Source organism: Dromiciops gliroides, chromosome 1 (assembly GCF_019393635.1).
Source record: "Dromiciops gliroides isolate mDroGli1 chromosome 1, mDroGli1.pri, whole genome shotgun sequence".
Classification (NCBI taxonomy): domain Eukaryota; kingdom Metazoa; phylum Chordata; class Mammalia; order Microbiotheria; family Microbiotheriidae; genus Dromiciops; species Dromiciops gliroides.
In genome coordinates, this window is record NC_057861.1 from 100,811,983 (window position 1) to 100,837,077 (window position 25,095).

The following is a 25,095-nucleotide window of genomic DNA, read 5'->3' on the forward strand; positions in this document are numbered from 1 at the left end:
GATTGGCAAAGTCCAAACCTCCTTAGGACACCTAAGTGACAGTACTAGGCAACTCCAGGGAATAAAGGCAGGTACCATGGTAAGGCATAGAGTTGTATAGGATACGATAGCAGGACAAATAGAAGGACCTAATGGTCCTCCATTTTATAGGACCAAAAGGAATTGTTGAATCCCACCTCATTCCAGCCCTGTACAAGCAGTTTGCCAAGGTGGCTGAATCAGTAAGGTGGGGGAGGCAGAGTGCACCACTCTGGCCATGACTGGCCACCCTGAATGTGGTCTGGGAATATCCACGGCCTGGAGGAGGAGGCAAGGGGGAAAGCAAAGTAGGTTCAAACCCCACCATTAACACACTCTGGTTGTATAACCTTGAGCAATTAAGTGTTCTAGTCCAGATAATTCTCTAGGAATATAAATTACAGAATGTGATAAAATAATGGAATTTGGCAGTCACCCAGGGGCCCCATCTGATTGATTTAGTATTGTTTGAATTGGGTGAGAATGAGAAACCGACTAAGTACCTACTTGGGGATGATTAGATATAGGCCACACCTGGCCTGCCCTGAGTGACGTGTTAGTGTGCTACTGACTTCACTAGGGGACCACTCTCAGCCAAACAACTTGAAGGACCTCCCTTTTGGGAGAGAGAAAAAGTAGAAAAAGGGAACGCTTGCTCAGAGAGGCTTTTTTTTCTTTTGTTATTTTTTTGTTTGTTTGTTTGGGTTTTTTTGAGGCTTTTTTTTTCTTTTGGTGAGCTTTGAGAGCAGACCAGAGAGGGACTGCACAGCTGACTCCCTTTGAAACTACTGACCCCAGGTGGTGAGTTATTAGAAGCAAGGCCAGCTCTTCGAGCTGGCTGAGCTGGCAGCAAGTTTGGGGTTTGAGTCAATCTTTGCTAGAGCTAGGGAGCTTATCTGTTTTTCTCTTCCCCTATTTCCTTGTCCCTGGCCTTATTAACTTCACCTTTGTTGTAAATTTTATGCCTATTAAGAAAACCTGATTTGTTGTGGAAAAGAGGCTTTTAATCTCCTTTCTTATTAGCCTGGCAGAAATAACTAAAAAAGGCAGTTTGGAAGGGAGGAAATTTTGGACCTAGAGGTATCTCATTATTTTCTGAACCCCAATATTATGGCAACCCACCAAATTAACTCTCCCCATAATAAATTTGGCCCTTACAAGAACAAGTGCCAATCTGCATTAGCAGAAGGTATTTCTTCATTTGTTGTTGTTCAGTCATGTCTGACTCTTGAGACCCCATTTGGGGTTTTTCTTGGCAAAGATACTGGAGTGGTTTGCCATTCCCTTCTCCAGCTCATTTGACAGATGAGGAACTGAGGCAAACAGAGTTAAGTGACTTGCCCAGGGTCACATAGCTAATAAGTGTCTAAGGCTGAATTTGAACATAGGTCTTCCTGACTCCAGGCACAGCGCTCTATCCACTGTACCACCTAGCTGCTGTCATTTTCTCATTAAGAATTCTCTATACCAAATGAAATCACACTTCTAGACCCCCCCCCCAAAAGCTTATAGATGGTTTTAAAAAGCCAACATCTGCCCCTTTTCCCCTATGCAGGCAGCCCCAGGAATGAGGGCCATTTTATAGTTTTCTTTGTTTCATGAGCAGCCACGGCCAATGCATTAATAACCAAATGGTCTGCTTGTGAGTGATGTGCCCTTCGACGCTTAGATGGCCTTTACATATCCATCTATGATTAGGTAACTAAACATTGTTCTTTGTCCAGCCTTGGAAATAACCCTTGTGAATTGGAAAAGGCCCTGGGTTTCTCTGGTGAAGGTGACTGGTGGAAAGGGGAGTTTCTTCATTGGATAAGACAACTACCAGCAGGATGATGTCCAAGTATTCTTTGCACAACACAGAATTGGGGTGAAATGTGGCCAGACCTGTTCAGTGGTTCCATAATTCATGTTCTGATATTTGTGACCCCACTGTCTAACAAGGTCATAGTAGTTATAAGTTATATTACTGATTACTTCTTACAAATGTTCATTGTGAGAATCATTTAGGATTTCTTTTGTATGTGAGGGAATAAATGCCTGTCCCATACCCAATTCATATATTATATTGAGTACCATTCTACTTTTCCCTTTGGGGCCACTCTAAACATAAGCTCCAACACAATTTGTAATTAATTTTATCTGGGACCACCAGAGTAGAAGAGTTTAATAAACTAAAGAGTGTGGGGAAAAGGGGAAAAACCTAACCTCTCTCATTGAAGGGCATGTTCCTCCTGGACCAAACACAGTCCAGACTGAATATGTGGGTTCAATGCAAATGGGCCCCTGAGTAGAAAAGGAATGGTATTTATTAGTGTCCCGGTCCCTCAGCTCTGGCAAACAGTTTTTATTATTAGATAAGGAAAGCATTCCTAAGGTTATAATAATCCCAGAATGGAACGGGATGCCTCAGAAGGTATTGGATTCCCCTTCCTAAAAGTCTTTTTTTTTAAAGGCTAGATGACTACTCATTGGTCATGATAAAGGGAGGATTCTTGTTCATTAATGAGTTGCTCTAAATGGCCTCTAAAACTACTTTCAGCTATGAGACCCTGAGAGTCTAAGGTCCCTTCCAGCTTTAATGTTCTAAGATTCTGTGATAGTCTGGATTTCATTTTTATTTTATTTTTTGTGGGGCAATGGGGGTTAAGTGACTTGCCTAGGGTCACACAGCTAGTTAGTGTCAAGTGTCTGTGGCCATATTTGAACTCAGGTCCTCCTGAATCCAGGGCCAGTGCTCTATACACTGTGCCACCTAGCTGCCCCTAGTCTAGATTTTATAAGGGGGAAGAAGGGAGAGGAGGAGAAGAGAGAAGAGTAAAAGAAGGGAGAAAAGAAAAAAGAGAGAGAGAAAAATAATGAGGAAGATAGATAGCCTTGGCAATGGAGCTTTAAAGAAATCTGGAAGAGGACATAGAATATATTTTTGTTCATTTGTTTGATTTTTGTTTTATTATTATAGGACAACTCAAAGCTTAAGATTTAATGCCAACCACATATAAAATTAAAAAGTAGGAATAAGGAGCAAAGGTTCGGGGTGATGTGGGAAGCCCTTATCATAGCCACTTATAGTTGGTTTGGTCATTACATTTACCCACTTCTTTCACTTGAAAAGGGCTGAAAGACTCATAGGCTGGGAGACAACTGAGGTGCCAGGTAGCCACATAGCCTTTCTGATCCTTATTTGGCAATACCTGAAATGAACCTGGGGACACAGTTTGTTGCTGTTGCTCAGTATGTTTTCAGTCATGTCTGACTCTTCATGACCCCTTTGGGCTTTTCTTGGCAAACATAAAACTGGAGTGGTTTTCTATCTCCTTCTTCAGCTTGTTTTACAGATGAGAAACTGAAGCTAACAGGGTTAAGTGATTTACCCAGGGTCATACACTTAGTAAGTGTCTGAGGCGAGATTTAAGCTCAGGGAGATGAATCTTCCTGACTACAGGCTCAGCACTCAGTAGATTGGAATCAGGGAACCTAGGTTCAAATTCTAGCTTTGCTACTTTCTACCTGTGTGACCTTGGATAAGTTTTATCTTCTCTGAGTCTCCCTTTTCTTTTTTTTTTCTTTTTTTGCAGGGCAATGGGGGTTAAGTGACTTGCCCAGGGTCACACAGCTAGTAAGTGTTAAGTGTCTGAGGCCGGATTTGAACTCAGGTACTCCTGAATCCAGGGCCAGTGCTTTATCCACTGCGCCACCTAGCTGCCCCTGAGTCTCCCTTTTCTCAATTGTAAAATGAAAGGGTTGCACTAGATAACTTACCTAAACATTTCCTTTCATCTCTAATCTTTGATCCTGTGACTTTTTAATCCTAAATCAGATAAGGGTTTGGGACAGGGTTATTGGCCTTGGTGAGAAAAAAAATGAGGTTCAAGAAGAGATTAGATTCTGCAGGCTCTAATTGTCTGGCTGGCTTTTCTGAAGAGTTTGGCACCCATGGGGTAAAGGCTCTCTTTCTAAAGGAAACAATCCAAGGCTCCTGGAACTGACTTATTTCCCTCTTGTTAAGGGGAGAAATGCAACTAGGGGTTTTCCCCTTGCTATGTGAAGGGCTGAAGCTTAAGTCCATGGGCACTAAGCTAAAAGAGAGATAGTATAGCCCATTCTAAGATGAAGTATCTCTGATGAAGGATTCTAACTGAATCCAAAAGCTGGAAGCAGTAGAAAATTCTTACAAACACATGCCAGCAGTATCACATCTAGTAGTGACCATGAGACCAGCGTCTAGAAACCAAAACTAGAGCAGCTGAGCACCACCTAGCAGAGGATTTTACACCCACAGGAAAAATAGTCAATAGAAATGGTAGAGATGAAACCACCAAAAGACCCAGGCAGGGGGCAGCTAGCTTACACAGTGGATAAAGTACCAGCCCTGGATTCAGGAGAACCTGAATTCAAATCCAGCTTCAGACACTTGACACTTACTAACTGTGTGACCCTGGGCAAGTCACTTAACCCTCATTGCCCCAGGGAAAAAAAAAAGACCCAAGCAGCCAGCCCCATTGGATCAGTTTTGAATTATCACTTCACAAATTTTCCCTAGGTATATCCATTCTTCTATGGTCTGGGTATTTGTATGAGAGAGTGCCCTAGGTTTGTGGGGGAAATGTTTGATAACTATTTTTCTTATTATGATATGTTACTAAATGCTTCTGCTTTTAATTAATTCTGACTTCTGGCTGATTAGTAGAAGGAAACAGAGCTTATGAGCGCTGAGTTTTTGAGTAGGCGGTGCTTTGAACCAGGGGTGACTTGAATGGTGGCACCCAACTGCAAGGGGTTGGAACCCCAGATGTTACATTAATATGTTTGTTTTGTAATAGAACTGTCATTTTATTGGTAGAGGGAGTTCCTGGCATAGAGATCCCCTTTACCAGTGCAGATCCAGAACTCCTCTGAAACTTCTGGTCTTAGAGATCATTGAGGGCACCTAGTGATTAAGTGACTTACCCAGGGTCACCCAGCATGTAGGTATCAAAGGCCAGAATTGAACCCAATTCTTTCTGATTAGGAGATTAGCTCTCTAGCCACTATGCCATACTACTAGTATTATGTTCATTGGTTTTTGTCCCTTCCTATCCAATAAGGAAAATAGATTTAGAGCTGAAATGGACCTTCAAGACCATCTCTTCCAACCCCTACATTTTGTAACTGTGTTATCTGAGACCCAGAAAGTCCAAGGGACTGAGCCTCAATTATCCACATTGTGAGTGGCAGGGCTGAGATAGGAACCATGTCCATTGACTCAAAATGCAGTGCCCTTTCAACCAGGCTACACTCCCTTCCAGATGATGCAAATAGAACAAAATTGGGGCTTTTACTTAGAAATCTAGCTCACTGTTGTTTGCTAATTAGCAGGAATTGTAAATGCTGGATTTATCACAGCAATGCTTTTCTTCTTCCTTTTTTCTTTTTTGGTGAGGCAGTTGGGGTTAAGTGATTTGCCCAGGATCACACAGCTAGTGTCAAGTCTCTGAGGCCGAATTTGAACTCAGGTCCTCCTGACTCCAGGGCCGGTGCTCTATCCACTACGCCACCTAGCTGCCCCCCTTCCTTTTTTTAATAGAGTCTACAATCAGAAAATACTAGCAATCACACCAGGGATTAAACTGGGTCTAGTCTCTTCTAGGCCAAATGGATCTGGTTAATGATACGTCACATTGATATGGTATTTTATAGTTTGTAAAGTGCTTCCCTCAGAACCACCTTGTGAGGTGGGTCGTATAAGTATCATTGCCTCTATTTTAGAGATGACTAACCAACATTTCTGAAGTCATACAGATATTAATGACAAAACTAGGATACATACTCATCTTCTAACTCCAATCCAATATTCTTTCAGCTCCACCGCACTGCCTCTCCCCTCTCTCCTCAGAGAGACAGGAATTAGGAAAGCAGGATTTAAAGCTAGAAGGAAGAACTTAGAACAACCATCTTAGAACTGGAAGTGACCCAAGAGAACAGCAACTGATCCAATCCTCTCATTTTACAGATGAGGAAACTAAGTTCCGGGAACTTGTGACCCGCCCAACTTCTTGCCCAATTGGACATGGAAATAGAAGAAGATAAAGCCACCCAAAGTAAGCTCAGGAATAGGCCAATCAACCAAATTAAAGGAGGAGGGGGAAGAAAGTTATAAGGATAGAATGAATTTAAAATTCAGAGCCCTTGCTTTGACCTCCAGAACTGAACACCCTGGTGTAAACGCCCTTCCTACCACAAAGATAAAGGGGTAGGGAAAATGCATACTTCCGGACTTTGTTTTAAAGACGGAGGGTTCAGCTCAGTGATCACTATGGGGCCACAAACCACAGGTCCCTGGTTCCTCCCATTCCATGTGCAACCCAGAGACAGCCTCACATTCCTGGCCTGAATTTCAACTCTACATATCCCAGCTTGAAAGAAGACTCAGAATTACCAAGAGCCAAGCACAGTGCTGTGCATTCAGTAAGCACTCCAAAAATATTTCTTGATTTTTAGAAAATTCAGCCAGATTGGAGGGGGTGATGGAGTGGGCAGTGGGGAGCCATTCAAGTTTTTTGAGTAGAGGAAAGGTGTGGTCAGCTCGGTGAGTTAGGAAGGAGACTAAATCAGAAGAGATAGAGTAGAAACAGGATTATAGACAAAGCTAGAAAGGACCTTAGAGTCCTCCACTCTCGGTAAGCTAGGATTTGACCATGGAACTTCAGCATGGCAGATGGAACGGTCATTTGCTTTTGCCACGTGGTGGCAGGGTTCTTATTGAGTAGACTTAGTCAAATGTTTTACCACCCCCACATTTTACTTTTACTTTTTTTTTTTTTTTTTTTTTTTAGTGAGGCAATTGGGGTTAAGTGACTTGCCCAGGGTCACACAACTAGTAAGTGTTAAGTGTCTGAAGCCGGATTTGAACTCAGGTACTCCTGATTCCAGGGCCAGTGCTCTATCCACTGCGCCACCTAGCTGCCCCCCCCCACACACATTTTATAAATGAGAGAACTGAGATCACCCAGGTTAAGTGATTTGGTCAAGGTCACAGAGGGAGTAAGTTAACAGAGGTGAGATTTAACCCAAATCCTGCCTTCTTTTCACTGTACCACTCCTGGTTAGGAAAGCTATGACAATAATTTTCTAGGTGAGAAGAAAGGAGGGCCCAAACCAGGATGAGTACAATGAGAGAGGAAGAGGCAGATTCAAGAGATTAAGCTCTCTGTTGTCCATTGATAAAGTCCTGCCTGGCTTCATGGTCATCTACAATCTGGCCCCAAACTATTTTACAAATCTTTTCCAGTTGGCCTCAGAAAGGTTTTTTGTTTGTTTGTTTGTGGTTTTTCTTTTTTTTTTTTTAGCCCCAGTTGTTTTGATTAGTCTACCACCCCACACTCCTCCCTACTTTGTACTCATTTCATGATCCTTTGTAGGGAATGAGGCCAGGACCCTGGTATTGGTTAAGTACATTTAAATCATCACTTGTGCTCCCCTGTGATTTGACATGTCAACCCTTGCCCACAGGCCAGGACCTCTAACATTAACATAATCTGGAGCTGAGCTCTGTTCCAGCAGAGGTTGTTTCAGGAAGCTAAGTGACTCACCTTCCATTCTCCTCTGAGGCCATTTGGTCAGTTAGGTGCTGCTAAATCAGACCCCCAGAGGTGCTTTGCGGTAGAATAAAAAGAAAAGAGGTTGGGAGGTTTTCCCACCCTGCAAATCACTGGTGCAATGGGAAGATTCAGGCCCAGTCTACCCCTAACAAGGAAGGGTGATTAACTGAGGTCATTCACCAGCTAATTCAAGTCCAACTAAAAATGGCAACAGGATTTTCTTCAGATGCCTAGACCATTTAAGACAAATTTGTTTTCCCCTCCATTCATACTTATCTCACGTGTCCTTGGATCATAGTTCACTTTTAAACTCCTTTAGAGAAAGGTTGTGTTTAATTTGTTAGTCCTTTCTCCTCCTCCTACCCCAACCCCTAAAATTATTTTGTATTGACTGAATGTATATTTAGTCTTTTTTTATCTATGGAAATTCTTCCCTTCCCCTTCCATAGAAGTTAAGTTCATTGAGAGCACACTATTTTGATTTTTCTCTTTGCCTCCCTAGCTAAATGCCTACAGAGTTGGTGTGTGCTCATTGAGAGAGGGAGACAGAGACAGAGAGAGACACAGACACAGACAGAAATACAGAGAGAGAAAGAGAGGGGGGCAATAAAAATTTCGTCTGGGGTGAGGATTAATAATTACCCCTAACTTGGAGGTGTAAAGAATTCATTGTTAATTAAGGTTTTTATGCCTCCCCTTCCACTGGCCTGAGGCTCCGCAAACCGCATGGTGTTCCACCCACTGGTTGTAGCCATTGCCATGACGCTGGCACCCCACGTCATCACCACTTGCCAATGCCTACATGGGCCTGGCAAAATTATAATGATTGGAAGCCTAGTGAGGGCAGTCATGTGACTGTCAGAGCAGCCATCCCATTGGCTGAGGTGGTATGGGGTTTTCTGGGATTGGGGGAGGAGAATTGGGCATTCTAGGTGGAAGCTGGAAGGCGACAGGCGTCCTGCTGCGTATTCTCAGCTGATTCCTGAGCGGTGGTATTTTTTCAGGTATTATAATTTCCCTTTCCTCATTTTATTTCCTTTCCCTTGATCCTACTGATTCTGTTTGTGTTGTTTTGTTTTTTTGTTTTTTTTTACGGGGCAATGGGGTTAAGTGACTTGCCCAGGGTCACACAGCTAGTAAGTGTCAAGTGTCTGAGGCCGGATTTGAACTCAGGAACTCCTGAATCCAGGGCCGGTGCTTTATCCACTGCGCCACCTAGCCGCCCCGCTGTGTTTTTTTTTTAAGTTCATTCTTGTTAAAATAAATCCGGTTCTGTTTTGAGGGAGGCCACCAGTCTCCTTCCTTGCCCCAATATTGCAGTGAGCCGCTTAGCTAACACTCCCCAATTAAAAAGTGGTCCCCACAGAGGGGTGGTCTGTGATCAGTCCTTCATTTTAATATAGCCTACTTTCAAATCAAATTGACCAATCAGAAGTGATTAGGAATCCCTCAAGAACAACTCCTCTTCAAAGGGTACATAATCTGACCCCACCACCAGAGTGTACCAGAAGCAGAACCTAAACCCTTGTCTTCCTGACTCTAAGACCAGCTCTTTATCCTGTATGGCCTATTGCATCTCTGCCTTGCAAATCATGACATTTAATAAATATTTGCTGAATAAACAAATGCAAGAATAATGATCTGGATAATTCCTGCAGTGTTCCCCTCTCCTTTTGCCAGTATAGACCTGGTCCCATTTTGTTTCTCATACTTTATACTATCATGAGCCCCTGATCCTCCATATAACTTTTAGAGTCCTCTGAACCTCCCTCCAGGACCATCACTAGGACAAACCATACTTTCTCAGGCCTCATGTAAACATAGACATCTGGGCAGGAGATAACTCAAAAGAGCCACAGGATTCCTGAGGGGATTGTGTGGAATAAATGGTGGTGGTGGGAGGGGGGGGTTCTTGTTGCCAGGCAACTCACCATCACTTTGGTTCTGACTAACTTCCAGCTAAAAAAGCCACTTTCTTCACTGTCTCCCTGAGTCAATGACCTAGCTGCCTGGTCCCTGGGAGGAAAATGGCGCCTCAGAGAAAGAGAGAGGCCAGGTGCTCCAGCTGCTACCAAGTCAAATCAACAAAAGAGACAACCCTAAAGTGTCTTTCTGTTTTGGGGGTTTTTGCAGGGCAATGAGAGTTAAGTGACTTGCCCAGGGTCACACAGCTGGTATGTGTCAAGTGGCTGAGGCTGGATTTGAACTCATGTCCTCCTGAATTTAGGGCTGGTGCTTTATCCACTGTGCCACTTAGCTGCCCCTAAAGTCTCTTTTCTGTTTAGAGTCAGTGACCCTGGGACAAAATGGCCATGAGCCCTGGGGCAGGACTGGGGTTAGTTAACTATCACTAATACAAACACTTTCAGGTTTACAAAGCACTTTGCATTTATTTTGCCTATTTTGATCCAACCCTGGGAGGTATTATAGCTATTATTACTCCCATTAAGAAGCTAAGCTAGATGGCACAGTAGATAGGCTGCTGGGCCTGGAGTCAGGAAGATTCTTCCCAAGTTCAAATCCAGCCTCAGACACTTACTAGCTGTGTAACCCTGGGCAAGTCACTTACTGTTTTATCTCAGTTTCCTCATCTCTAAAATGAGCTGGTGAAGGAAATGACAAACCACTCTTGTATCTTTGCTAAGAAAACTCATAAAGAGTCAGACACTACTGAAAAACAAAAAAAGTGGGCAAAGGGAAGTGACTCCCTAAGGCTACTCGTTAAGTAGCAAAACAGAGACTGTCTTCTGTCTCAGAGCCAGTAATTTTTCCATTATACCACCACCTGTCTCCCAGATACTAAGTAGTCAATCTAACATGCATTTCTTTTTCTTTTTTGCAGGGCAGTGGGGGTTAAGTGACTTGCCCAAGGTCACACAGCTAGTAAGTGTCAAGTGTCTGAGGCCGGATTTGAACTCAGGAACTCCTGAATCCAGGGCCGGTGCTTTATCCACTGTGCCACCTAGCCGCCCCCCCTAACACGCATTTCTTAAGCACCTACTATGTACCAGTGCTAAGTGCACTGGGGATATAAAGAAAGGCAAAAACCAGTCCCTGCTCTCCAGGAGCTCACAATTAATTCAGAAAGTTTATGCCAACCCCTATGGCGAGATTGGGACATTATAGGTTTAAATTTCAGTATTCTATAACTCAACAATTATAATTTCTTTAAGTTTGTTTCATGCCATTTTGGGGGAAGGGGGTGGGTACAGCCCGCCATAATTTCCTGGCTATAGGGAATTCTGATTGAGGAGATTCTTCTACCCAAAAGTATTGACAGTTCAGAAAAGGCCAAAGTTGATCTCAGGAGGATGTCTTCCTAACTCCAAGTCCAGTACTGTATCCACTGCATCACCTGACTGCCCATCCCTATGACTTAAAGAGTTGCCTTATACAGTCTTTGAACCTAGGTTTTCCTGACTTCAGGTCCAGCAATAAGCTTGGCACCTCCTAGAGGGAATAAAATCCCTGGTAGGATTGAATCTAGTAACTTTCCTTCCTCCCTGAGTTTATTTTCCTCATAGGATCACAGAGTTTACAAGTGGAATGGAGGGGGCAGCTAGGTGGCGCAATAGATAAAGCACCAGCTCTGGATTCAGGAGGACCTGAGTTCAAATCTGGCCTCAGACACTTGACACTTACTAGGTATGGGACCCTGGGCAAGTCACTTAACCCTCATTGCCTGGCAAAAACAAAACCAAAAAACAAGTGGAATGGAGCCATAAGGGATCTTTGAATTCATGGGAGCATAGATTTAGAGCTAGAAGGGAATCATTGAGTTCTACCCCTGGCTTTATAGATGTGGAAACTGAGGTAAAGACTAAGTTCCTTGCTCGGTATCTGAGTAGGATTCAAAATCAGGTCTTCTTAAATCCAAATCTAGTCCTTTATCTACCACCCCACCTAGTCACCTCTGATTTTATCTCCTCATTTTACAAATAAGGAAACTAAGGCTCAGAGAAGTGAATGTGATTTTCCCAAGTCATAGAGATAATACAGCAGACACAGGGTTTGGATCTGGGTCCTCTTATCACATATTTAGGGCTCTTTCTACCTCAACAACATTGCAGGGAGCCTTCAATGCACATGTCCAAGGGCATTCAACCATATTTGCCATATCCCAGGATGGTTCTGACTATGTCCTAAGCATATCAATGAGTTTCCATTTTCTGAAGCCCTGGGATAAACTCTAGTAGTCCCTGTGAAAAAGATTTTACTTCTGGGTTGCTAAGGAGCATCAGAATCCCTTCCCAGCCACATTCCTCCCCAAATGACTTCAACAATGAAAATTGATGGCCCCTTGAAAATATTAATACAAAAACTGTACCAGCCCACTCCCCATCCCAGAAGGCACACCACTAATGAAATGAGTATGCATTTTTTCTTCCTGTTCCTGAACTATAAATTCTAACTCACTCAGTCCCCATGGGTGGGAGGCTACTTCTCAGACTGATTTACAGCACAAATTTCCCAAATCATCTAGTTCATTACCCGAGCACAGAAAGATCCTGACACCCATGTGCTCTCCCAGTGCCCCCCTCCTCAGCTGTCCCTCTTTCCAATGCCTACAGCATCATCATTCTCTCTGTGGTGAGCTGTTAATCTAATCTGCACCATCTTATTGGACTCAGTCATGAGTCATCTTTGTTCTTTCATCATTGTCCCCTGCATTTCTTTCAGCCTCAGAGAAATCAGCCACTTGAGATCATTCCTGTCCTTGAGGCCTGTACTTGAGGCCATCTGGTAGTCAGGATGTGCCAAAGTCACCTATTAGGCCTGAGCACTCTTTGTCATCACCCTTGTGATTGTTGCTCTACCAGGAATATTTAGGACATTGTTCACTGTTCTAAGTATTACATTAAAATCCTCTCTTTCCTCTGTCTCCTTGCTAGACAGTCCTGCCTGGAAGGTCTGAGATCATTGTATTAGATAATGCTACCTATGACATACTAAATAATATTATTCCTTATTATTCATTCCAATAACTTGCTTTTTGAAGGGCTAATAATACAGACTGTTTTTTAAAAAACAGCAGCATTCCCTAAGTCCTTGGCTCTGAAGAGTAGGCATTATCTGGAGTCACCATCCTCATCCTTCTCATTACTATTATCAACAGCCACTACTGTGTGAGAGGCACTCTGGGCTTTGTAAAGCAGACAGGAAAACACAATAGCAGACTAAGATAAAATTCTTCTAAGACAAAATTCTACCATTTTCCCAGAGAACAGAAAGATACAAGGACATAAAGACAGATCCTTCAGTGCATCTCATTCATGTGCACCCCCTCCAAAGATACAGATCATACATAACCCATCCAAACCTTTTTATCCTATGGAACTTGAGTTCAGACCATCTCAAAAATTTTTCATGGGACTTTTGCCTAATGTACTGGAGGATTTCCTTGAGCTTTCAAGACATTGTATGGATACCAATGGAAAACACTGATTGAAGACTAGGGGACTGTGATGGCTGCCCTCAAGCATTTGAAGGGATGCCAAATGGAGGAGAGATTAGACTTGTTCTGCTCAGAGCAAAGTAAAGACCTAGGAATAATGGGGAGAAGTTTCAAGTAGATTATTGTTTGTTGGTGTTGTTCATCCTTCATTCTCAAAGAGGACCAATGACATCAGCAGGGGGATGTCTTGACTGGCAAGGGAATTAGATTTAAGTGAGACAGAGCTGTGCAAAATCATCAGCCACTCACTCCTCCAGAGTCGTTGGAGTCCAATGGCAAGACATACGTCAAGACGAATGGTGATGGTTCCCTTCAAGGAGACAGATTTATGCTCAACGCCAGGAAAAAAAATCCTAACCTTTAGAGCTATACAAAAGTAGAATGGGCTGCTTCAAGATTTTGATTTTGTTTTTGGTTTTTTTGGTGAGGCAATTGGGGTTAAGTGACTTGCCCAGGGTCACACAGTTAGTAAGTGTCAAGTGTCTGAGGCCGAATTTGAACTCAGGTCCTCCTGAATTCAGAGCCGATGCTTTATCCACTGCGCCACCTTGCTGCCCCCTGCTTCAAGATTTTGTAGGCTCCTCCTACAGCAGAGGCTAGATGACCACTTGCCAGGTATGTTAGGGTTGGAATTTCTTTGATGTATGAGTTGGATCAGATTGTCACTCCAGTCCCTTCTAACTTTCAGATTTTGTGATTCCATGTTGTCCAACAGCTGCCCTTCACTACTTAGCCAGCCAACATCTTTCTGCAGTCATATATTTCTTTGGGGATACCTCTTGCACTGCTTTTCCTATACAATCTCTTGAAGGTGATATGTTGCAGCTTTCTCATGCCCATGTGAAGCTTTAATCCATCAGAAACTGTGATACTCCATGCTTTACTGACCTATAGAGAGGCCAGTAGGCTGTTTAATGTTCCTCTCAATGACTTGGATAAAAGCATAGATGACATGTCCATGAATTTTACTAATGACACAAAGCTGGGAGGGCTAGCTAACACACTGGATGTCATAATCAGGATCCAAAAGTATCTTGTCAGGCTAGAGCATTGGACTGAATGAAATAATATGAAATTCAATAGAGTTTAAAGTAGAGTTATGTACCTAGATAGAAGACATCAACTTCACAAGTATAAAATTGAAGAGACAGTAGTCGTGCTGAAAAACATATAGAAGTTTTAGTGCACTGCAAGCTTAGTATTAGTCAGTAGTATGATGTGGCAGTCAAAAAGAGCTAATGTGATTTGGGGTTGAATTTAAAAGGGACTTAGGAGAAGCTAGATGGTGCAGTGGATAGAGCACCAGTTCTGGATTCAGGAGGACCTGAGTTCAAATTCGGCCTCAGACACTTGACACTTACTAGTTGTGTGACCCTGGGCAAGTCACTTAACCCTCATTGCCCCTCAAAAAAAAAAAAAACCAATTAAGAGAGACATGGGTGTGTTTCCAGGCATCAGGGAAGGAAGACACAGATTTACATCACTCTTCCCAAAAGTCTTTAATGGTTCCCTATTGCCTTTAGGGGAAAAAAAATTTAAATCCTTATCCTGGAATTTCCAGCCCTCCACAATGTAGTTCTCATCTACCTTTCTAGTATTGTTGCCTTTTCTTCTCCTTCAGTCCCTCTTCATCCCAAAGCAGTAATCCTAGCTGGCAATTTACTGCACAAATCATTGAATCTCTCAGCTCTCTACCTTTGTACAGGTGGTCTCCCTAAAATAGAATGTACTCCCTCCTCACTCCTGACTTTTGAAACTCTTGGCTCCATTCATGACTAAGCTCAGCTGCTACCTTTTAAACAGAGCTAGAATTAGCCCAGGATAGAAGAGGCTTTTTCTCAGATACTTCTATCCCAAGGGAGCATTCTCAGCCTCTCCTTCAACCAGAAGTAGGATCAGCTAAAGAATCAACAGGAAGTGTATCATACTCAGGCCACCATCACCCACCTATAGCAAACTCAACTTTAGCCCCCTTCAAATTTTATTCTTTCCACATCCTCCTTTTGTAATATTCCTTTTAGAACCTTCCTTGAATGTGAGACTGTGGGAAGATTGAACAGCCAGGTAGTACAGTGGATAGAGCACAGTGGATAGAACTGGAGTCAGGAGGACTCATCTTTTTGAGTTCAAGTCTAGCAGTGTGACCTTGGGCAAGTCACTTAACCCTGTTTGCCTCAGTTTCCTCATCTGTAAAACGAACTGGAGAAGGAAATGGCAAATCCTTCCAGTATGTTTGCCAAGAAAATCTCAGATGGGGTCACAAAGAGTTGGAAATGACTGAACAAGTGGAAAGATTGCCGGACCTTAGTTTGCATCCCAACTGCTATTTACTACCTTTGTGGACCTTGGCAAGTTAATGCCACCTCTTTTAACCTCTGTTTTTTCATCTGTACAATAATGAGGTCGAACTGCATGACTTCCAAGTCCTGCCCAGATCCAAATCCGTGATCCTATGACCCTACATCCCTTCTTCTCACAAACCTTCCATCTTCCAGTGTTCACTGAAACCGAGTTTCCTCTGGCAGACACTAGATTTCTTGGCCTCTTCTACAAGCCTTTCTCCTCTTTCTCATATACTCTCAGATACATAGAGACCAGAGGGATTGACCTCCTTGCTTCCCACTGCCATTGTTGCTCAGAAACTGCCTCTTCTCCCTTAAAGTGAACTCTGTTCTATCCAGATCCTTATTGTCATCATCAGTAGACCACTAAGTGACTGTCTCTCTCTCTCTCTCCCAGTAAGTAAAATACCTGGCTCACAGTACTTTTTTTCCACCCCAATGCCTGATTTATGGAATATTACAGCATCCCAGTTGCTCAACCTCCTTAACTCTTATGACCAGTCTACAGTCTACCTCAAACAAGCTCATGGGCTTTAAGAGCCAAATGAATTGGTCCCAGGTGCCAGAATTCCTAATTCTGGCTCTGTTCCTAAATAAAACCTTTCCTGATGCCTCCAACTATTCTCTTCCTCTCAAAATTTTAATAGTAACTAGCATTTATACAGCACTTTAAGGTTTACAAAGTACGTCACACATATTATCTCATTTTATCTTCACAATGACTCTGGGAGGTAGACACAATTATTAATCCCATTTTACAGATGAAGAAACTGAGACAGAGGCTAAGTGACTTGTTCAGGATCACTTTCTTGTCCAGCTAGTAAGTATGTTAAAGTCATATTTGAACTCAGGTCTTCCTGACTCCAGATCCAGTGTTTTCACCACTGCACAAACTCAGCTTCCTGTTGTATTACTTTGCTATCTTACTGTATACCTGTTGAGTGTCCCCAACAATAATAATAATAGCTTTTGTTGTTATTTGTTGTTCAGTCATGTCCAACTCTTTGTGACCCCATGGACCATAGCAGCTCAGACTCTTCTATTCTCCACTATCTCTCAATGTATGTCCAAGCTCGTGTTCATTGTTTCCATGACACTATCTACCCTTCTCATCCTCTGTCTTCCCTTTTTGCTTTTGTCTTCAATCTTTTCCCACATCAGGATCTTTTACAATGAATCCTGTCTTCTCATTATGTGGCCAAAGTATTTATGCTTCAGCTAACATTTACATAATACTTGTTTGCAAGTTGCTTTATACATAGCATCTCATTTGATCCTAGCAACAACCCTGTGAAGCACCCGTTACTACTACCATCATCCCCACTTTACAGATGAAGAAACTGAGCCTCATCGAGATTAAGTAACTTGCCCAATGTCACATAGCTAGTAAATGTCTGAGTCAGGATTCAAACTCAGGTCTTCGTGACTTCAGGTCCTGCACTCCACTGTTAATTACAAGCCCCTTGAGGGTAAGAACCTATTCCTTTGAATCATTGTATCTGTAGCACCACTACAGCACAAAGTCTTGTACATTATAGGAACTTAATAGATATTTGTTGAACTGAAATTAATTGAACCTCAGTTTCTTCATGTGTAAAATGAGGCTAGATATTTTCTCAGGTTCCTCCCACCTCTACCATCCTATGAAGAGGCAGCCCCTTACTCCATTCCACATGGATGTCTACAGAGAGAGCACTTCGGGAACCTGGTGGAGTGACAAGTAACCCTTTCTATATTTATTTATTTTGGGGTGGGGCAATGAGGGTTAAGTGTTGTCCAGGGTCACACAGCTAGTAACTGTCAAGTGTCTGAGGCTGGATTTGAACTCAGGTCCTCCTGAATCCAGGGCTGGTTCTTTATCCACTGCGCCACCCAGCTGCCCCCCAACCTTTCTATATTTAAAGGAACCAACGAACTAAGATTTTGCTGACAATGAACATTTTCCCTATGAAGTCCCTAAAGAATGAAGTTTATAACAGCCCACATTGTTTGGAACTCATGGGGGGGAAATGAATTTATTCTCATTTCATTCTCTGCTTGTGCACACTAAATTTGTGTCACATTAGTAAACACAGTTTATTCCTCAGGGAGGTTTGGGAGAGGGTTTTTTTTTTGTTTTGTTTTGTTTTTTGCAGACCATGGAATTAATGTTGTGAAGGAATTGTGGGTTGCAGTCTCTTTGAAGTCTTGTGACCCTATCGCAAGAATAGAAATGAACTAGCCTTGTTAGTCATTTTTATCCCTCAGGTTGGTCTCTAATGGCCCTTCCAGAGATAATGTTCTGTGATCCCATGCATTTCATATATTAAGCTCACAATAGCCTGCTCTTGATTATCTGGAAACCAAAAAGAGCACTATAAATGTGAGTTGTTATTATCATCTGCAGCCACCTGGCCATTGTTTCTGCTTTACTCTCACTATATTACCAGCTCAAATCCTTTCATGATAGATGAGATATAAAATTTAAATAAGAGGCCCTGCCCTCATAGAACTTCTATTTTGACTGTCAAGACTTTCAATAGATCTGTGATCTTATCAAAGTGGTTCTCCCTCCAAGGACAAAAATCATGACTCATCCACAGCTTTTCAACTTCTCTTCCTCTTGGTCACATGCTCCCACACATCTTTCACATGCTCTGGACGTTCCCATAGGACCATGCAGTTCCTCCTATACAAAGTTCCTCCTTTACTTTTTTTTTTTTTTTGCGGGGCAATGAGGGTTAAGTGACTTGCCCAGGGTCACACAGCTAGTGTCAAGTGTCTGAGGCCAAATTAGAACTCAGATCCTCCTGAATCCAGGGCTAGTGCCTTATCCACTGCACCATCTAGCTGTCCCTCACATTGACAATTTAATATTAAGTTATCATAAACTGATTAGAACTGGCTCTAGCAGATCACTTCCCCTAAGCTACCTTCTCATTCTAAATCTATGATCCTAGGATACCAAAACCTACCGAGAGATGAGAGGGATAATGTTTATTCTAGACTACTAGATGAACTTTTATGAGAGGTCAACAGGAATCATAATATTAAGAGGCTTCAGAATGAAGGTCTCCTTGTTCTGCCCTGAGCCTTATCAAAGCAAAAAACTGTCTCTCCCCCTGTGACAGGGAAGCTCTGAAGAATTCCCACCTGCTATACTGAGTGAGAGTTTAAAACAGAGCAACTTTTTCTCTTGAAAGGTGTAAGTAAATGGGATAGAGGAGGAGAAATGGAAAACCTAGGAGATAAAAACATTGTTGTTTAGTCATGCACAACTCTTTGTGATCTCCTTTAGAGTTTTCTTGGCAAAGATACTAGAGTGGTTTGCCATTGCCTTCTCCAGCTCATTTTACAGATGAAGAAACTGAGTGAGGGTTAAGTGACTTGCCCAGGGTCACACAGCTAGTAAATCTGAAACTAAATTTGAACTCAGGAAGATGAGTTTCCTGACTCTAGGCCCAGTACTTTATCCACACAAAGGATATCAAATAAGTCATACAACTAGATTTTTTTTTAATTTTAAGAACTACAAGTAGAGTCAAGGAAAAAGATCTACCTAATTTTTCATTTTGTTTTAAGTATTTGATTTTCTTTTGTGAGACTGAGTCTCCTTATCTTATCTAGGCAGAAAGTACAGCTGATACTTACGGCCTGATTCCACTGATGATTTACCTAGAAATTCTGACCTGGTCCCTCACCGGGACTCAGACTGGTGCCTCCACTCCACCTCCATGGGCTCAGCTTATTGATGCTACACTTAGTGTGGAGGCCCAACTGGTTTTAGCACCATTGCAATGCAGAACTCCCAAGCTTAAATGATCCAATGGAATCTCAGCCTTGGCTGTGATAGGTATTACAGGCATGGGCTACCACACCTGACTCAGAACTGCTAGAGAATTGTAGGAAGAATAGAGGAAAGGGCAGGCAATAACTGATGCCACTTCCTGGGAGCTTGGGAGAGCTCCAGGTAGATCCATGTGATGAAGAACCACAAGAGCAATGGCTGCTAGGAGCAAGACTACATCCATATAGGTCCCAGGTTAACAGATGCTACTAGGCAGGTATCATTATTTTTTACAATCTCTTTTATGAGTTCCACTTTTTTTCTTCTACCCATAAATAAAATGTTTTTTTCAAATTTTTGAATCATATGCTTGCAGGAGATAAAAGATGGGGTTGGTTTTACAGTAGGTTCCAAGATTGGGGGGGGGGGCTGGTTAAGAGGATGGAGAGAGAAGGGTGGCAATGATCCAAAAAGATGAGAAATTCCTCTTCCAGGCCAATGTGAAATCCTCTGACACAAGGGTTTTATCCTACCCAAGTTTCAGAAACAGCTTCCTTTCCTTGCTTTTTAAAATTCTCCTGATGCACACCCTTCCTTCCAGAAAACCTGGCCAGTTTCACTCACTAGGTATTGGGTCATCATTCTTCTCCTTTTCATCATGTTGTGAAAAGAGCACTGAATGGGCTTGGGTTCTACTCCTGCTCCACCACTAACCTGAACAGGCTTTTAAAGACAAGACTGGGATAGAGCACCGGCCCTGGAGTCAGGTCCAGTTCAAATCCGGCCTCAGACACTTAACACTTACTAGCTGTATGACCCTGGGCAATTCACTTAGCCCCAGTTGCCTCACCAAAAAAAAAAAAAAAGACAAGACTGGAGAGCTGGCTAAAATAGGAAGATGGTGTGACATGGTTGCAAAAAGCACAAGGGGGAGTTGGAAGACCTTGATTTGAATCATTACCTGTATGACCTTGAGCAAGTAAGTTCCTCTCTTTAAAATTAATTTCCATCAGTTCTAAAATGGCAGGGGTGGGGGAAGTGGAGGGGAGTTCTTGCCTCACAGGGTGGTAGTGGGACTAAGTGAAATAATAGAGATAGCCACAAAATATAACATTTGTCATTATCGTTGTTCGGTAGTATCTGACTCTTCTTGACCCCATTTGGGTCAAAAATGGTAAATTGGCAAATGACACTGGAGTGGTTTGTCATTTCCTTCTCCAACTTGTTTTACAGGTGAGGAACTGAGGCAAATGGGGTTGTGTGGTTTTCCCAGGATCACAAAACTAGTAAGTGTCTGAGGCCAGATTTGAACTCATTAAGATGCATCTTCCTCATTCTAAGCTCTAACCATTGCACCATCTAGCTACCCAAAACATCATATAAATGTAAACTATTTTGTACTGATAGAGTGAGTTTACAAAGACACCAACATCACAATCTTTTCTAGTGGTTAGGAACTTTAGAACACAGACTGCTAAAACTGAAAAGCCCTTAGAAATCACCAGCTAAGTCCCTTCACTTTCCAGAGGACACAGAAACTCAGAGAAGGAAAGCAACGTAGCCTAGGTCACACAGCAATCTAGTGATAGAATTAGGGGTGGAAGCAGGTACCCCTGATTTTCGGAGCACTGTCCTTTCTAGAACAATACCTTGTCTCAGCTCATGCAAATACAGTCTTGCCTATAGGTTTGGGTGACAGCTTAACTACTTTCTCATCAGAAGAGTCTATGTATCCTCTCTCTTCCACAATAAGGGAGATGGAGCCAAGATCAATCACTTGCCGTGCAGTTACACAATCTGAGGCTATACAAAGACACTAGATTCTACTAGGTTGGAGGTGTTACTTCCTAATACACAACCTCTTCTCCCATTACATCTCTGACATAAGCCAGGCAGGCAAAGAGACAAAAAATCATCTCCATCACTATTGAAATACATAAATACAAAAAGATCACTGCACATGAACTAATAAACTTCCTATTTCTTGTTTCAAATGTGCATCTCATTAAGATAGTAACAAAATTGTGTTGCTTTTTCTGTGACACACCCCACCCCACCCCACCCACCATCCCCCACACCCCCAATCCCCACCTGAATTTTTGCTCTGTGCCTGCATCTAGCTTTTGTTGCTATTATTACTGCAGCCTGTGTGCAAATTGTTCTTTTGGTTTCACTTTCTTCAATCTGCATCGACAAAGCCAAGATCACAACTCACTGGGGAAGAAATTCATTATTCAATAAAAACTATTGGGAAAATTGCCTAGCAGGATGATGAAAAATAGATTAGATCCACATCTCACATCATATACCACAATAAATTCCAAATGGGTCAATGATCTACATATTAAAAAGCACATCATAAAACAATTAGAAGATAAGGGAACGGTTGTTGTGGTTGAGCTGGTATTGCAGTTGTGGATAAGCAAAAAAATTCTTAGCTATTTGACAAATAGATAAAACTATGAGATCAAGTGAATGGATTAAGTTATACAAAAATAAAGACATTTTGTGCACCAAAAAGCAATGCATCTAGAATAAAGAGGAAGAAATGGATTCAGGGGAAAAAATTTCAATAAGCATTTCTGAGAAAAATCCAACATCAGAATCTACAAGGAACTGACATAGTTATAAAATAAGATGTATTTTCCAATGAATAATCAGAGGATATGAATAAGCAGTCCTCAAAAAGAAGAAATATAAAATGTTAATATCCACATGAAAACATATCCAAGCTCTCTAATAATTAGGGAATTGTAATTAAATAGTTTAAATTTATCAAATTCAATGCTGATGCAGCAGCAGGAAAAAGTCATGCTGCTGGGAAAGCTATAAATTAGTGCAATCTTTTTTTGGAAAACAATTTCCCTCCCCATGCCCCCCCAAATGTATGTGTGTGTATAATATATATACCTTTACATGTATACATATATGTGTATATTTACATGTGTGTGTGTTTGTGTGTATCTTTTTTAAACTCACAGGAAGTCTGGAGTGCTTGGAAGGAAAAACACAGGCCACTGGGAAACCTGCTGCAGTCTGCCCTCTGATGAGGACTTCCCAGAGGAACAATGATGAAACATATTTCCCATCTCCTGATAGGTGATAGACTAGAGGGGCAGAATGAGACATACATTTTCTCTTTTTTTCCCCAAACAATATTTTTAATAGTACTTTAATAGTATTTTACATGTAATTATGGTTTTCAACATTCATTTTTTTTATTTTTGTGGGGCAATGAGGGTTAAGTGACTTGCCCAGGGTCACACAGCTAGTAAGTGGCAAATGCCTGAATCCAGGGCCAGTGCTCTATCCACTTCACCACCTAGCTGCCCCCTCAACATTCATTTTTATAAGATTTTGAGTTCCAAATTTTTCTCCCTCCCCAAGATGGCAAGCACTCTGATATAGGATACATGCATGCATGCATGCATGCATGTATTCATGCGTACATGCAATCATATTAAACATAGTTCTACATTAGGCATGTTGTGAAAGAAAAATCAGAGCAAAAGGGAAAAAGTTCAAAAAAGAAAAAAACCACAAAAAGTAAAAATAGTATGGTTCAATCTTCATTCAGATCCCACCATTCTTTTTCTGGATGTGGAGAACATTTTCCATCATGAGTCTTTTGGAATTGTCTTGGATCATTGTACTGCTGAGAAGAGCTAAGTCTATCACAGTTGATTATCACATAATGCTGCTGTTACTGTGGACAGTGTTGTCCTGGTTCTGCTCACTGAACCCAACATCAGTCCACTTAAGTCTTTCCAGGTTTCTCTGAAATCTCCCTGCTCATCATTTCTTATAAAACAACAGTATTCTATTACATTCGTATACCACAACTTGTTCAGCCATTCCCCAATTTATGGGCACCCCAGATTTCGAATTCTTTGCCACCACAAAGAAAGCTGCTATAAATATTTTTGTACATATGGTTCCTCTTCCCTTTTTTATGATCTCTTTGGGATACAGACCTAGTAATGATATTACTGGGTCAGAGGGTATGCACAGCCTCATAGCCCTTTGGGCATAGTTCCAAATTGCTTTCCAGAATTGTTGGATCAGTTCATAACTCTACCAACAATGCATTCGTGTTCCAATTTTTCCACATAATTCCCTAACATTTATCATTTTCCTTTTTTGTCATATTAGCCAATCTGGTAGGTGTGAGGTAGTACATCAGAGTTGTTTTAATTTACATTTCTCTAATCAACAGTGATTTAGAATATTTTTTCAGATGACAATAGATAACTTTGATTTCTTCATCTGAAAACTGCCTGTTCATATCCTTTAACCATTTCTCAATTGGGGAATAACTTGTATTCCTATAAATTTGATTCAGTTCTCTATATATTTTAGAAATGTGCCCTTTATCAGAAACATTGGCTGTACAAATTGTTTCCCAGCTTTCTGCTTTCATTCTTATCTTGACTGTGTTATGTCTGTTTGTACAAAAACTTTTTTTTTTTTAATTTTAGTGAGGCAATTGGGGTTAAGTGACTTGCCCAGGGTCACACAGCTAGTAAGTGTTAAGTGTCTGAGGCCGGATTTGAACTCAGGTAGTCCTGAATCCAGGGCTGGTGCTCTATCCACTGTGCCACCTAGCTGCCCCCAAAAACTTTTTAATTTAATAAAATGAAAATTATCCATTTTGTATTTCATATTATTCTCTATCTCTTTTCTGGTCATAAATTCTTCTCTCCATATATCTGAGAGGTGAACTATTTCTTCCTTTTCTAACTTGCCTATGATATCACCCTTTATGTCTAAATCATGTACCCATTTGGCCTTTTTGGTCTATGCCTAGTTTCTGCCATAGTATCTATCTATCTTTCAGGAGGGGATTGGTGATTTTTTTTTTCAATTTCTATTTTACCTTCTGCTTCTAGAACATCAGGGCAATTTTCCCTGACAATTTCCTGGAAGATGATGCCTAAGCTCTTTCCTTGATCATGGTTTTCAGGTAGTCCAATAATGTTCAAATTATCTCTCCTGGATCTATTTTCTAGGTCAGCTGTTTTTCCAAGGAGATATTTCATGTTGCCCTCTTTTTTTTTATTCATTTGTATTTGCTTTATTGTGTCTTGATTTCTCATAAAGTCATTTGCTTCTATTTGCTCAATCCTAATTTTTAAGCAATGATTTTCTTCAGAGAGCTTTTGCACCTCCTTTTCCATTTGGCCAATTTGGCTTTTTAAGCTATTGACCTTTTTTCATGACCCTCCTTCAACACTCATTTCTCTTTCCATTTTTTCTTCTACCTCTTTTACTTTTCTCTCTACCTTTCTTACTTTATCTTCAAAGTTCTTTTTGAGCACTTCTATGACCTGAAACCAATTCATATTTTTCTTGGAAGCTTTAGATGTAGGAGCCCTGATGTTGCTATCCTCTTCTGAGGGTGTACCTCAATCTTCCTTTTCACTAAAGAAACTTTCTATGGTCCTCATCTTTCTCTATCTGCTCATCTTGACAGAGTGGGACAGTATTTCCAGGATGTACTATCCCGATCTTCAGGGAGTCTAAGGTAGTATTGAAGGAAGGGCAGGTTCTTCACTCACCTGGCCTGTTCTCTGGTCTGTAGGTAACCCCAGGCCAACTTGCTAATTAACCAGGCAGCAAAACATTATGTGCTGTGGTTGTTAGCTCCAACAAGCCTGCTCCCCTCCTCCACCTGGTCCACCACCACTCAAGTCTACTTCCTGGTCCCCAGCAGGAGTGAAACACCCAAGTTCTACCTCAGTACCAGCAGAGACCCCTGTAATCTCCCCCCAGCCAATAACTCAGCCCTCTCACCAGACCGTGAGCTTGGTTCCAGAAGATTCTAGAGCTGCAGCTGATTCAGAGTGTCCAGGGGTCTCTCTCTGGTGAGGCCTGCCTGGGACTGGATCTGTGTCAGAGTGACCTCGATATTGGGCTCCACTCCCATCCAGCACAGCA